Source organism: Myotis lucifugus, unplaced genomic scaffold (genome assembly GCF_000147115.1).
Source record: "Myotis lucifugus unplaced genomic scaffold, Myoluc2.0 scaffold_7455, whole genome shotgun sequence".
NCBI lineage: Eukaryota > Metazoa > Chordata > Mammalia > Chiroptera > Vespertilionidae > Myotis > Myotis lucifugus.
Genome location: NW_005878503.1, coordinates 183 through 7656, shown reverse-complemented (window position 1 = coordinate 7656; position 7474 = coordinate 183). Strand labels below are relative to the sequence as shown.

Below are 7474 nucleotides of genomic sequence, written 5' to 3'. Positions count from 1 at the left end.
AGGCTAGGCAGCCTCCCCTGTGTGTCATAAACCACGTGTCCTCACCACTGTCTTTGTCAGAGCGACATTCGGAGCCCAGGTGCTGTGTCGGGCATTGTGACTGTTCATACACCACATGGTTTATTCTCAAAATGACACTTGGGTAGAGATGACAACTGTCCTATTTCACAGCCGGGTGCACGGGAGCAACTCTTGGGGGGTGACCTTGGCAGGTGGAGGGGTCAGCATTGAAAGAATAAAGGCAGGAAAAGAGAGAGAAGAAAGAAAAAAGACAGCAGTAAAAACAAAGAGCAAAAAGCAGGTGCGGTGCTGATGTGCAGGCCTCGGGCCCGCGCTGTAGTGAGCTCATCCACGCAGCACAGCTGCACGCAGGGGCAGCTCCCCCGGGCCGCGGGGCGCCGAGGTCAGGGAGAGCCAGGTTTGGTCTGCGGAGCACCCCCTGCCCACACGGGGAGGGAACTCTTCCACTGCCCCCCTCTCAAGTTCCCAGAGCGAAATGTAAGCCTACCTATGTGTCCATCTGAACATGTGCATACACACACAGACACGCCCCCGCTCACCTGCACGCCCGTGGACGTGTGTGCGTGCGTGTATATTTGAATGTGGTGCCTTAGAGAGTCCCGTTCACCACGCGGAGCCACAGATGTGAGGAGCAAGGCCAGAGCGGAAGCGAGGCAGCCTACGCACCGTGTCCCACATCACGACGTACACGTCGGTGCTGAAGGAGTTGTTCACGTGCTGAGTGAGGTACAGGTTCAGGAAGTCGCAGAAGTGGTGATACATGTTAACACCTAGCGTCGGAGAAAGAAGCCTGCGTTAGCGAACCCCGGAGAACACATGAGCAGACAATTTTACTCCACCCCTTCTATTTATCACATGATGGACTTTTAGCTGAAATAAATGAGAGAGAAAAGAGTTTTTCCAAACATGACATGATCTATACTCAGGCAATCCTCAATTTACAGACTGATTGGGTTCAAAAATTCACTCTAAAATTGATTATTTAGAAATCAGGAATGCATTTTCCCATATAAACTAAGTAATAAATAATCATTAAGTTCCCGGGGGGCGAGGGGAGTGGATAATACAAGTCTATTTAGCTCAGAATTGGATAGAACTATAGGACCATGAATTTATTTTTAGGATCATTTATTTTTAAAATAAATTAGGCTACACCTGTTCATCATAGGATTGAAAAGGATGCCAACTATTAGCATTTGAGTATTTTTTCATTCCTGTCTCTTTTCTTCATACTTACTCACTACTTACAACATTGCTCCTTGGGGAAATATTAGCCGACTATTGTTTAAAAGGGCTGGATGTCTCGTGTTCTAGTTGAAGGAGCCTGAACTTTGGAATCAGAGGAACTGGGCTGAATCCCAGCTCAGCCATTCACGAGCCACGTTCTCAGACAAGTTCCTGAGTCCCTGAGCTCCTCAACTAGAAACAGGAAATCCCTACACTGAGGTGCCAGCTTTGTTAGAAATGACCCACAACTGCCCAGCCAGGGCCTGGCAGCATGAAACAACGGCAACTGGCTGGGTCGGGCTGGATCAGATGGGTGGAGAGGAACCAGAGTCCCAGGCCCAAGTACGCCCCACCCAGGCTCAGCGCACAGGACCCAGGATTCAACCTGGAAATGTGCGACTCTGAACAGGATGCCATTCCAGCAACTGGCATTTAAAACATGTACTTTAAAGGAGGAAAAATGTTTATTAAAAGAAAAAGTGACTCTTAAGAGCAGAAATCATGAACTATTCTGACTTCATTCCCACAGTGAATAACTACATTGTGTGCCAGAAAATGAGTTAAAAAAAAATCAGTTCTTTTTTTTAATCCTCACCCAAGGATATTTTTTCCATTGATTTCTAGAGAGAGTGGAAGGGAGGGGGAGAGAGACAGAGACAGAGACAGAGAGAAATATTGACTGGCTGCCTGCTGCACGCACCCCAACCAGGGCTGGGGAACCTGCAAGCGAGGTATGCGCCCTTGACAGGGAATCGAAACTGGGACCCTTCAGTCTAGAGGCCGGTGCTCCAACCACTGAGACACACTGGCCCTGGCAACACTCAGTTCTTTCTAGACGAGTCATTTAGATGGATGTTTGGAGGGACTCCTTTTTCACCCAGAGAAAGGTTGGCAAAGAGTATATTTTCAAATAAACAAGAAAAAGAGAATTCCATTCCAGCACAGCCCTTTGCCCAGGCCAGCCCCCGGCGCACGTGCGTCACTCAGCAGGTTCGCAGCACGTGCTTGCAGCACAGCACACAGAACAGCGCGCGGGCCAGGAGGGTTCTAAGCCGGAACGATCACAGGCTCCGTCCTCAGACACGTGAGTCCTGCTTCCTCCCAGCCTCTCATTCTCCCGGGAAGAGTGCCCATGAAAGGGAGACGGGACGGAGACGGGACGTGGGGCGGGCACACAGTACAGTGTGCACTGTGCACCTGATTTTGTTAACCAGTTACCCCAATAACTTCAATAAAAAGGAAAAAAGAAAATAAATGGATCAGCAAATGAAAAAATAAATAACTTCACTGAAACTCTATTACAAAAAAAGGAAACCGGGAAGACAGCATAAGTTAGAAGACAAATGTAGAATAGGAAAGAACGGGCCGATCACTCCCCCTCAACATATGCTACTGCACAGGTATCTCAGTGCACACATTCAACCCTTTTACAGGCAAATCAGTGTTTTCTTGGCCCCTTTTAATTAGCATATTTTTTAAATGAGTCAGGACATCAAACATAGCATTTTTACTTGCTCTTATTTTTAAAAATGTAAACTTGTCTGATTCTTGAACTTAATACTTTGTAATGTAAGAATTATGACGTCAGAAAGCAGAACACATTAAAAATATGAGCAATAAATCATCGTAATGCTGAAACAGCCAGGATGGAGAGCTGTTTCGCCAAAGGCCGGCGCTCATGAGCGTGATGTTTGCGGCAGCGTGACCCTCACCTCCCACAGCAAGCAAGAGAGCGAGCGAGCGAGCAGGTGCAGCACGATCCACGTTGCCATGCAAGACAAGCAGCTCACAAAGTGAAGCGTGCTTACACGTTGAGAGTTAGAAGGTTTATGCATAAATGGGAAAATCACTGTAATTTCAACTTTTCCCCCAAGAATATACTGCAAACCCAACTTCCAGAGGAATCTGAAATTTACTCCATCATGGGAACGATGTCAGAAAGTTTGCAGAAGAGGTCACGGACCCTTTGCTGCCCGCAGTGCACACATGGCTTCTACTCGGAGGAAAGTCCCAACGAAGCTCAACCTACATCGAGTGCTTTGGGAAAGGTGATGGGGTACATCTAGTTTCAAAGGTATTCATACACCTCTTCTCTGGCCTTTTGATTCTGATTGAGTCATTTGATACAAATATGCAGATTTCTTCTAAAGGTATTGAATGAAGGGAAATTCAAACCAGTTCACTGCTTCAGAGAAGAAAGCAGAAAGCAAACCCACTGTTCAATGTCATACTGCTTCCCAAAAGTTACCGGAAATCACATAATGTATCAGAAAAGGAACACTGCCCTGGCTGGGTGCCCAGGTGGTTAGCGTATCGTCCAAGTGAGACACGTTTCAGGCTCAATCCCCGGTCAGGGCACATGCAAGAATCAACCAACCAATGCACAGATAAGTAGAACAACAAACCTCTCTCTATCTCTCTCTCTCTCTCTAAAAATCAATAAATAAAATTTATTTAAAAGGAACAAAGCCTCATTAACTAATAAATTACAAATTAACTTCTCACCTGCATCCAATTTCATGAAGTAGGCTGGTTTCTCAACCACAATGTCACATTTAGCGTCTTCTATTGGTCTGAAGTTGAGCTGAGTGTACCTCTAGAGCTCAGCGAACCTGGAATTATCAATTGGGAGACGCTTTCAAAGTGGATTCTCCTGAATCTCCTACTGCAACACTGTAACTTAAGCTCTGTTCATCAGGGTGACTTTATTCCGGAGCAGCCTCCTAGGAAGACATGTGGACCTTCCCACTTACTAACCTTACGTAAGTCGCTGTCGATTTTAACACTGAGACCAGGAACAGAAATGATTTTACATCTCAGTGTGATATACACTGATAACCTTCCAGACAAAAGAAAATTTGCACAGTGAATGGGCTAAATAATCTACCAGCAGGCGGGAGGATCCAAAGGTTTCTGCAGTCTGAGGAGGCTGGGCAGTCACCCTGACCCTGAGGCTCCTGGGCATGGGCTTCCTGGATCCCTGGAAAGACGGCATTCCAATCCAAGAATTATCGGTGTCTCGGAGAGCCAGCACACAGCTCAGCTTCCCAGCAGAAAGGAAAGTCTTTGTCTTGGAAGCCACAGGGCACAGGTCCCTCCCATAAAGAAGGCAATCCACCCGCAGGGGACAAGAGACATTTAGCGTCAACCTGAGATCCTTTGCAGCACTTCAGCTTTGAAACCACGTCTGATGTAAAACAAATATCCAATAGGTCCTTTTAAAATACACAAGGGTGAAATATTGTGGTTTCAGAAATATGTCCACAATTCTTTGAAACTTTTCCCTCCCCTGAGTGTGGGCTGGACTTAGTGATTCACTCCTAAGGAACAAAGTGAGGCAGCGTGACGGTGTCACTTCTGAGATTGGGCATTCTCTCTCTCTCTCTCTCTCTCTGTCTCTCTCTCTCTCTCTCTCTCTCTCTCTGTCTCTCTCTCTCTCTCTGCTCTCTAGGGGAATCTGGCTGCCATGCTATGAATAGGAAGAGACCCACATGACAAAGAAATGACGCCCCCTACAATAGCCAGAGAGAAACTGAAACTTATGTGAAGATTAGTCAACAGAAGGCTCATGTACTGTAAAGTGGAGTTCAGAGGGCCTGCAGAGGGAGCTCTGCTACCCAAACAGGAAGAAAACCTCCACAGGAAAATGACTGCCCCAGGACTGCAACAGTAAGAAGGAGAATCTTTTCACTTAGGAACCCACAAAATCAATGAAAGACGACCACAGCTCAGCCAATGAAAAGCTGCTGCATTCCAACTCCCAGTTCCCTCCAATGGGGTCTTTGTTTACAACAACCTTCTAAACTTCCCCTTCCTATATAATAAAAGGCTAATATGCAAACAGACCAAATGGCAGAACAACCGAACAACCGGCCGCTATGACGTGCGCTGACCACCAGGGGGTGTGTGCGGAACATGGCACGCGTCGGCCGCGGCGGGATGGTGGAGCAGGTGAGCGGGGGCGCCAGACCAAGGCGGGGTGCCAGTTGCTGTCATCGGGGTGAGCCTTTGGTGGTTACTGAAAATTCTTTGCTCCCATGTGCCGCGGTCCCACCCAGTGCTTGCACCTGCTGCCTGCACTGACCCCCTGGCCCTGATCGTCCCTCAGGGCTTCTCCACCTCCCCCTGCTCCTGAGGAGCGATCAGGGCAGCAGCCACTGCTCACACCCACTGACGGCACCAACCCCACTCACACCCACTGCTAGCTCCGGCCCCAATTGCTCCGCTCTGTCAGCGATGCGAGTAGGGCCAGCGCCATCAGCACGTGGGAGCGGCGGTGGGGTGGGGGGAAAGTGGGGCTGCCGGCAGACAGGGAACCGTGGGCCATGGAGGGAGGGGCTGGGCAGGGGTGCTGAGGATGGGCCAAGACCCGCCCCTGTGCCCACAGCAGCCTCACTCGCAGTCCACAGTTCCTTTCAAGGTGCACAAATTCGTGCACTGGGCCCCTAGTTTCTCTATAAAATAATGTTCTTCTCTTTGTCCTCTAGACTTGGGCATGGCTCACCATGAGCGTGCGTGTCCATAATTGCAATTCTTTGATATACCCAAATAAGCATATTTTGCTAGAGGAATATCAAGCTGCCTACTTGTTTAAGGTCAACTGACAACATGCATGAGCTCAGAAGCAACCTCCAGGCTGCTGAATCTAGAGTTGACTGCAGCCCTTGTCAACAACTGAACTGGGACCCCGTGAGAGACCCTGAGCCGGACCCCCAGGGTGGCTGCCTCCAAATCCTGACCACCAGAAACCTCATGAAATAATGAATGTTTTCTGTCTTAAACTGCCCAATTTTGGAGTAATTTGTCACATAGCAATAGATAATGAATGCAAATATACTCTAGAGCAGTGGTTCTCAACCTTCTGGCCCTTTAAATACAGTTCCTCATGTTGTGACCCAACCATAAAATTATTTTCGTTGCTACTTCATAACTGTAATGTTGCTACTGTTATGAATCATAATGTAAATATCTGAGAACAAGACTGCGCACAAAGACCACAAGGGGGTGCACCAAGAAAGCATAAAAAATCCGGAGACAAAAAAACATGACAGAAATGGAGGATATGGAGCTAAAAAACGCAATTTTGAGGGCTTGCAATAAACTTGTGGAGAGCCTCACAAAAACTAATGAGACCCTCAATGCTACGATAAAGAAACTAGAAATTAAGCATACACGGACTGAAATAAAGAATATTATACCCAATAGCAGACCAGAGGAGCGCAAGAATCAAGCCAAAGATTTGAAATTCGAAGAAGCAAAAAACACCCAACCGGAAAAGCAAAATGAAAAAAGAATCCGAAAATACGAAGATAGTGTAAGGAGCCTCTGGGACAGCTTCAAGCGCACTAATATCAGAATAATAGGGGTGCCAGAAGATGAGAGACAGCAAGATATCGAAAACCTATTTGAAGAAATAATGGCAGAAAACTTCCCCCACCTGGTGAAAGAAATGGACTTACAGGTCCAAGAAGCGCAGAGAACCCCAAACAAAAGGAATCCAAAGAGGAACACACCAAGACACATCATAATTAAAATGCCAAGAGCAAAAGACAAAGAGAGAATCTTAAAAGCAGCAAGAGAAAGAGACTCAATTACCTACAAGGGAATACCCATACGACTGTCAGCTGATTTCTCAACAGAAACTTTGCAGGCCAGAAGGGAATGGCAAGAAATATTCAAAGTGCTGAATACCAAAGAACCTACAACCAAGAGTACTTTATCCAGCAAAGCTATCATTCAGAATTGAAGGTCAGATAAAGAGCTTCACAGATAAGGAAAAGCTAAAGGAGTTCATCACCACCAAACCAGTATTATACGAAATGCTGAAAGGTATCCTTTAAGAAGAGGAAGAAGAAAAAGGTAAAGATACAAATTGTGAACAACAAACATGCATCTATCAACAAGTGAATCTAAGAATCAAGTGAATAAATAATCTGATGTACAGAATGAACTGGTGATTATAATGAATCAGGGACATAGAAAGGGAATGGACTGACTATTCTTGGGGGGGAAAGGGGAATGGGAGATGTGGGAAGAGACTGGACAAAAATCGTGCACCTATGGATGAGGACAGTGGGTGGGGAGTGAGGGCGGAGAGTGGGGCGGGAACTGGGAGGAGGGGAGTTATGGGGGGGAAAAAAAGAGAAACAAATGTAATCTGAACAATAAATATTTAATTAAAAAAAAAAGAAAAAAGAAAAAAAATAATGTAAATATCTGATATGCA

General features: G+C 46.5%; 1 long non-coding RNA gene across 1 annotated transcript; it reads right to left on the bottom strand.

Annotated features, from left to right (window-relative positions):
• Positions 1 to 46: 46 nt before the first annotated feature.
• On the bottom strand, positions 47 to 4444 carry LOC111824805. The gene is made up of 3 exons (XR_002827881.1): positions 4136 to 4444; positions 3754 to 3971; positions 47 to 791 (listed from the first exon to the last, which is right to left on the bottom strand). It is a non-coding gene; the product is annotated as an uncharacterized LOC111824805 (long non-coding RNA).
• Between the last annotated feature and the right edge of the window lie 3030 nt (positions 4445 to 7474).